Raw genomic sequence first — 8,770 nt, forward strand, 5'->3', positions numbered from 1 at the left:
TGATGTCACAGTACAGGGATAATACACACAGTGATGTCACAGTACAGGGATAATACACACAGTGATGTCACAGTACAGGGATAATACACACAGTGATGTCACAGTACAGGGATAATACACACAGTGATGTCACAGTACAGGGATAATACACACAGTGATGTCACAGTACAGGGATAATACACACAGTGATGTCACAGTACAGGGATAATACACAGTCATGTCACAGTACAGGGATAATACACACTGTGATGTGTACAGCTGGTATCTACCACTATAAGGCCAGTGTATGTGGGAGTATTGGTATTTGTAAAATGTATACAATTGGTGTTAGTCGGTCATTAGTCAGTCACAATGGTAGTCGTGGTCATGGTGTGGCAGTATTATTTGTTTCTTGCTAGTAACGCACACAACTAACAGTAAGCACCTTTTGTCTGGAGGTGCTGACCATTTTTATTTTTTTGTACTGGTATTATCAGTAATATTGGTGTCAGTAACAGTATGACCATAATATGTATGATGACAATATTTCCTCCCTGTATGCTGATGTTATTGGTATTATTTGTCTCAGTATACAGGATTTGGTCAGTTACAGTATGATGGCCCTTTAAGGTGACTGCAGGGGCCGTGGCCGCAATGCATCTCTGGGAAGAGAGCAGAGGGACGCTCCTCCCCCTCCCCCCACACTCCTCTGTGTGCAGGCTGCAGCCCTATTGGAGCAGGCAGGTTCTTTGCTTCCTGCTCCATTGCTGACTACATCACCCGCCCGCGCTGAAGGGGAACAGGAAGACTTCCCCTGCCCACCGCTGCGGCCCCCTATACAACAGGTAATTTTCTGGGAGGAAACGGTTGAGGGGCAAATTGCTGTTTGGGGGGTCAGTGGGAGTTAAATGGGCAATTTCTTAATGTTTCCAGACCAGGGTGCCTCCAGCAGTTTTAAAAATACAACTCCCAGCATGCCTTTGGCTGTCCAGACATGCTGGGAGTTGTAGTTTTGCAACACTTTATCTATCTATCTCCTATCTATCTATCTATCTATCTATCATATCTATCTATCTCATATCTATCTATCTATCTCATATCTATCTATCTATCTATCTCATATCTATCTATCTCATATCTATCTCCTATCTATCTATCTATCTATCTATCATATCTATCTATCTCATATCTATCTATCTATCTATCTATCTATCATATCTATCTATCTATCTATCTCCTATCTAATATCTATCTATCTATCTAATATCTATCTATCTATCTCATATCTATCTATCTATCTCATATCTATCTATCTATCTCATATCTATCTATCTATCTCATATCTATCTATCTATCTCATATCTATCTATCATATCTATCTCATATCTATCTATCTATCTCATATCTATCTCTTATCTATCTCTCTATCTATCTATCTAATTTCTATCTTATATCTCAGTGTTTGCTGACCATGGTGCCTCCAGCTGTTGCAAAACTATAACTCCCAGCATGCCTTTGGCTGCCCAGACATGCTGGGAGTTGTAGTTTTGCAACACTTTATCTATCTATCTCCTATCTATCTATCTATCTATATCATATCTATCTATCTCATATCTATCTCATATCTATCTATCTATCTCATATCTATCAATTTCTCATATCTATCTATCTAGCTATCTATCTCAGTGTTTGCTGACCATGGTGCCTCCAGCTGTTGCAAAACTATAACTCCCAGCATGCGTTTGGCTTTCCAGGCATGCTGAAAGTTATAGTTTAGCAACAGCTGGAGGGAAACACTGATCTATCTATGTATCTAATATCTATATTATATCTGTGTTTCCAATATACCATTGTACCCAGTATACCAGTGTACCCAGTGTACCCAATATACCATTGTACCCAATATACCAGTGTACCCAGTGATAGTGTTCCCAATATACCAGTGTACCCAATATACCAGTGTTCCCAATGTACCAGTATACCCAATATACCAGTGTACCCAATATACCAGTGTACCCAGTGATAGTGTTCCCAATATACCAGTGTACCCAATATACCAGTGTACCCAGTGATAGTGTTCCCAATATACCAGTGTACCCAATATACCAGTGTACCCAGTGATAGTGTTCCCAATATACCAGTGTACCCAATATACCAGTGTACCCAGTGATAGTGTTCCCAATATACCAGTGTACCCAATATACCAGTGTACCCAATATACCAATGTACCCAATATACCAGTGTACCCAATATACCAGTGTACCCAATATACCAGTGTACCCAGTGATAGTGTTCCCAATATACCAGTGTACCCAGTGATAGTGTTCCCAATATACCAGTGTACCCAGTGATACAGTGTACCCAATATACCAGTGTACCCAATATACCAGTGTACCCAATATACCAGTGTACCCAATATACCAGTGTACCCAATATACCAGTGTACCCAGTGATACAGTGTACCCAATATACCAGTGTACCCAATATACCAGTGTACCCAGTGATAGTGTTCCCAATATACCAGTGTACCCAATATACCAGTGTACCCAATATACCAATGTACCCAATATACCAGTGTACCCAATATACCAGTGTACCCAATATACCAGTGTACCCAGTGATAGTGTTCCCAATATACCAGTGTACCCAGTGATAGTGTTCCCAATATACCAGTGTACCCAGTGATACAGTGTACCCAATATACCAGTGTACCCAATATACCAGTGTACCCAATATACCAGTGTACCCAATATACCAGTGTACCCAATATACCAGTGTACCCAGTGATACAGTGTACCCAATATACCAGTGTACCCAATATACCAGTGTACCCAGTGATAGTGTTCCCAATATACCAGTGTACCCAATATACCAGTGTACCCAGTGATACAGTGTACCCAATATACCAGTGTACCCAATATACCAGTGTACCCAGTGATACAGTGTACCCAATATACCAGTGTACCCAATATACCAACAGAGGTGTGGAAATATAAAAAAAAACTACTTGTCCAAGGGACTAAAGCGGAACACAATCTACTTGTCCCTCAAGAAAATCCACTTGTCCTGGTAGATAAAATAATTTTCACCAAAATAGTCTGATCCCCCCCACTAGACCACCAGGGATGGATATAAGATCCTTTAGACACTGCTGACAGCGGTGATCTAATGGGTTAATAGGTGATGGCAGTATGTCAGGATATTAGCGGGGGGAGAGCTGTAGATCCTCTTACACCCCAGACAAGACCAGAAAAGTCTACATGTTACTTTTTGATCCTTATAAAAAATGTCTAATATGAAGTGACCAAAAATGAACAATTCTGGACTATTTTTTTACATTTACACCGTTCACCGTACGGTTTAATTAACATTATATTTTAATAGTCTGGACATTTCCACATGCAGCGATACCACTTATGTTTATTTTTGTACATTATTTTTATTTAAAGAAAATTGGAAACTTTTATTAGGAAAGGGGCTTATTCACATATATTCGCACTTTTTAAAATATTTTAATCACTTTTTTTCAGTTTTTATGTTACTGGGGGGGGGGGGGGGTTCTGCTTCTCCACTTTATATGGTGCATTTTGTGTCAGAAAATGCTGGAAGTTGCATTTAGTTATTAGATAACTACAACTCCCAGCATGCCCTGATGTAGCCTATAGCTCTGCAGCTGACCCGAACAAAAACTACAACTCCCAGCATGTTACACTTTATAGTTCTACAGTTTAGGTTATGGTCCAACATGCTGGGAGTTGTAGTTTTGGTTTGTGTCAGCTGCAGAGCCATAGTCTGTGTCAAGGAATACTGGGAATTACAGTTAGTAACTACAACACCCAGCATGCCCTGATGCAGCCTATAGCTCTGCAGCTGACCCGAACAAAAACTACAACTCCCAGCATGTTACACTTTATAGTTCTACAGTTTAGGTTATGGTCCAACATGCTGGGAGTTGTAGTTCTGGTTCGGGCGTGTTTGTCTGCATCCGTGGGGCTCTTGGTTGGCGGGTGAGTATGAAGGGGGGATTCTGGGGGTGCAATTTAGTGCGGGGGGCCACTAAAAATAAATAAAATGAGATGGTACAACTGCCCTAATGCCCGACGTGACAGTCCGCTCCTATACAAAACATTCATACATACACATCATACATACACCAGCCACTGCCCCCATATCATACATACACCCCCCCCACATCATACATTACATACACACATACACTCACACCATACATATACACCATACATATACACACATCATACATACACCTGCCGCTGCCCCCATATCATACATACACCCCCTCCGCATCATACATTACATACACACATACACTCACACCATACATATACTCCATACATATACACACATCATACATGCACCTGCCACTGCCCCCCCACATCATACATCACATACACTCACACCATACATATACACCATACATATACACACATCATACATACACCTGCCGCTGCCCCCATATCATACACCCCCTCCGCATCATACATTACATACACACACACTCACACCATACATATACTCCATACATATACACACATCATACATACACCTGCCACTGCCCCCCCACATCATACATCACATACACTCACACCATACATATACACACATCATACATACACCTGCCACTGCCCCCATATCATACATACACCCCCCCCGCATCATACATTACATACACACATACACTCACACCATACATATACTCCATACATATACACACATCATACATACACCAGCCACTGCCCCCCCACATCATACATCACATACATACACATCACACTTAGACATTATACACACATCATACATTACATACACATCACACATAGACATTATACACACATTATACATTACATACACATCACACAGACATCATACACACATTATACATTACATACACATCACACTTAGACATTATACACACATCATACATTACATACACATCACACATAGACATCATACACACATCATACATTACATACACATCACACATAGACATCATACACACAGTATACATTACATACACATCACACATAGACATTATACACACATTATACATTACATACACATCACACAGACATCATACACACAGTATACATTACATACACATCACACATAGACATCATACACACAGTATACATTACATACACATCACACATAGACATCATACACACATTATACATTACATACACATCACACATAGACATCATACACACAGTATACATTACATACACATCACACATAGACATTATACACACATCATACATTACATACACATCACACATAGACATCATACACACATCATACATTACATACACATCACACATAGACATCATACACACAGTATACATTACATACACATCACACATAGACATTATACACACACATCATACATTACATACACATCACACATAGACATCATACACACATCATACATTACATACACATCACACATAGACATCATACACACAGTATACATTACATACACATCACACATAGACATTATACACACATCATACATTACATACACATCATACATAGACATTATACACACATTATACATTACATACACATCACACATAGACATCATACACACAGTATACATTACATACACATCACACATAGACATCATACACACATTATACATTACATACACATCACACATAGACATCATACACACAGTATACATTACATACACATCACACATAGACATTATACACACATCATACATTACATACACATCACACATAGACATTATACACACAGTATACATTACATACACATCACACATAGACATCATACACACATCATACATTACATACACATCACACATAGACATCATACACACATCATATATTACATACACATCACACATAGACATTATACACACATCATACATTACATACACATCACACATAGACATCATACACACATACACTCACACCATACATATCCACCAGTGTTTCCCAACCAGGGTGCCTCCAGCTGTTGCAAAACTACAACTCCCAGCATGCCCAGGGCATGCTGGGAGTTGTAGTTTTGCAACAGCTGGAGGCCCCCTGGTTGGTAAACACTGATATACACCATCCTCCCCCATCATACATCACATACACATCACACATACACTCACACCATACATATACAAGCACCCTTCCTGCCGCCGCCTGCATTCTTGGTCTCCTCACCTGAGCCGCCATGAGTGGACATCAGAGCTGTAGTCCCGGCCGGTGTGAGGTGACATTTCCGTCCTCCCCCTCCCCTCCCCCGCTCTGTGTTTACCCCGTGCAAACAAGCAACCGCCCCGTGGTGGATTAGGTCCTGTCTAGACAGAGCAGGGGGAGGGGAGGGATAGAGCTGAGTGCGGGGGATGGAGCTGTGCACGGAGCTGTCTACATCCTCTCTCTCACCCTGCTGTGTCTTCTGAGCTCCGTCCATCCTCCGGGAGGGGAGATAAGGGGGCTCTGCAGTCAGCTGGAGGCCGCCACTGCCCCCTCCATATACTCTGAGCGCTGGTGTGAGGTGGAGACTTCCATCGGCTCCTGCACCTCACACCGACATTAAAGAAAAATAAGGGGGAAGTCTGTCTGTCCCTGCCCGATACAGGGCTAAATCTATAAACAATTCACCTGCCCGGTGCCCAAAACTACTTGTCCCGGGCGTCGGGCTATAGGATTTCCACATCCCTGTACCAGTGTACCCAATATACCAGTGTACCCAGTGATAGTGTTCCCAATATACCAGTATACCCAATATACCAGTGTACTCAGTGATATAGTGTACCCAATATACCAGTGTACCCAGTGATAGTGTTCCCAATATACCAGTATACCCAATATACCAGTGTACCCAGTGATACAGAGCCCCACGGATGCACGCAAACACGCCCGAACCAAAACTACAACTCCCAGCATGTTGGACCATAACCTAAACTGTAGAACTATAAAGTGTAACATGCTGGGAGTTGTAGTTTTTGTTCGGGTCAGCTGCAGAGCTATAGGCTGCATCAGGGCATGCTGGGTGTTGTAGTTACTAACTGTAATTCCCAGTATTCCTTGACACAGACTATGGCTCTGCAGCTGACACAAACCAAAACTACAACTCCCAGCATGTTACACAATAACCTTAACTGTCCTACTATACAGTGCAACCTGCTGCAACACCCACAGAACCATAGGCTACATCAGGGCATGCTGGGAGTTGTAGTTATCTAGTAACTAAATGCAACTTCCAGCATTTTCTGACACAAAATGCACCATATAAACTGGAGAAGCAGAACCCCCCTCCCCCCCCCCAGTAACATAAAAACTGAAAAAAAAGTGATTAAAATATTTTAAAAAGTGCGAATATATGTGAATAAGCCCCTTTCCTAATAAAAGTTTCCAATTTTCTTTAAATAAAAATAATGTACAAAAATAAACATAAGTGGTATCGCTGCATGTGGAAATGTCCAGACTATTAAAATATAATGTTAATTAAACCGTACGGGGAACGGTGTAAATGTAAAAAAATAGTCCAGAATTGCTCATTTTTGGTCACTTCATATTAGACATTTTTTATAAGGATCAAAAAGTAACATGTAGACTTTTCTGGTCTTGTCTGGGGTGTAAGAGGATCTACAGCTCTCCCCCCGCTAATATCCTGACATACTGCCATCACCTATTAACCCATTAGATCACCGCTGTCAGCAGTGTCTAAAGGATCTTATATCCATCCCTGGTGGTCTAGTGGGGGGATCAGACTATTTTGGTGAAAATTATTTTATCTACCAGGACAAGTGGATTTTCTTGAGGGACAAGTAGATTGTGTTCCGCTTTAGTCCCTTGGACAAGTAGTTTTTTTTTTATATTTCCACACCCCTGTGTACGTATGATAAAGATGGCGGGATGCTATCGAAACGTCACACATACATGGGGGAATAAAACACTTAGATAATATAGATTAATAGATAGATATGATATAGATAGATATGAGATAGATAGATAGATAGATAGATAAGTGTATCCCAATCAGGGGGCCTCTAGCTATTCCAAAATGACAACTCCCAGCATGTCTTTGGCTTTATGAGCATACTGGGAGTTGTAGTTTTGCAACAGCTGGAGGCCCCCTGGTTGGGAAACACTGATCTATCTATCTATCAATCATCTATCTATCCATCCATCTATCTATATCCATCTATCTATTTATGTATCTATCTATCTTTCTATTTATCTATCTATCTATCTATCTCAGATAGATGAGAGATAGATAGATAGATAGATAGATGAAAGATAGATAGATGGATGGATAGATAGATAGATAGATAGATGAAAGATAGATAGATATGAGAGATAGATAGATAGATGATATATAGATAGATAGATACATAAATAGATGGATATATAGATAGATATGAGATAGATAGAAAGATAAATAAATAGATGATAGATAGATACTATCTCTTTCTATCTATCTATCTAAAACAAATAAAAACGGCACAACCAAAATCCAGAGATTAGAGAGAATTCGGGGTGCCCGCATACTTGGAACCTGGGTCCACTGGTTCCTTAATCCAGACAAAGAACAATATGATGCAGCATAGTCTATGCACATGATGGAATAAACCACCATTTTCTGCAAACTTGTGGCGTGCTGAATCATATTGTTCTTTATCTATCTATCTATCTTTCTATATCCTATCTATATCATTTCAATCTATCTATATCATATCCATCTATCTATCTATATCATATCTATCTATCATCTATCTATCTCATATCTATCTATATATCTTTCTATATCCTAT

The 8,770-nt window shown here is 40.2% G+C and overlaps 1 protein-coding gene across 1 annotated transcript in view; it reads right to left on the minus strand.

The window, feature by feature from the left end:
* The window catches only part of LOC130298336 (collagen alpha-2(I) chain-like), a 64,499-nt gene extending 57,759 nt beyond the window's left edge, over nucleotides 1-6,740 (minus strand). The window contains exon 1 of the transcript XR_008849761.1: nucleotides 6,174-6,740. The gene's annotated coding sequence lies outside the window, so the exon portion shown is untranslated. The remainder of the gene's footprint in view (nucleotides 1-6,173) is intronic.
* Nucleotides 6,741-8,770: the final 2,030 nt, after the last annotated feature.

Source organism: Hyla sarda (genome assembly GCF_029499605.1).
Source record: "Hyla sarda isolate aHylSar1 chromosome 2 unlocalized genomic scaffold, aHylSar1.hap1 SUPER_2_unloc_13, whole genome shotgun sequence".
NCBI classification, from domain to species: domain Eukaryota; kingdom Metazoa; phylum Chordata; class Amphibia; order Anura; family Hylidae; genus Hyla; species Hyla sarda.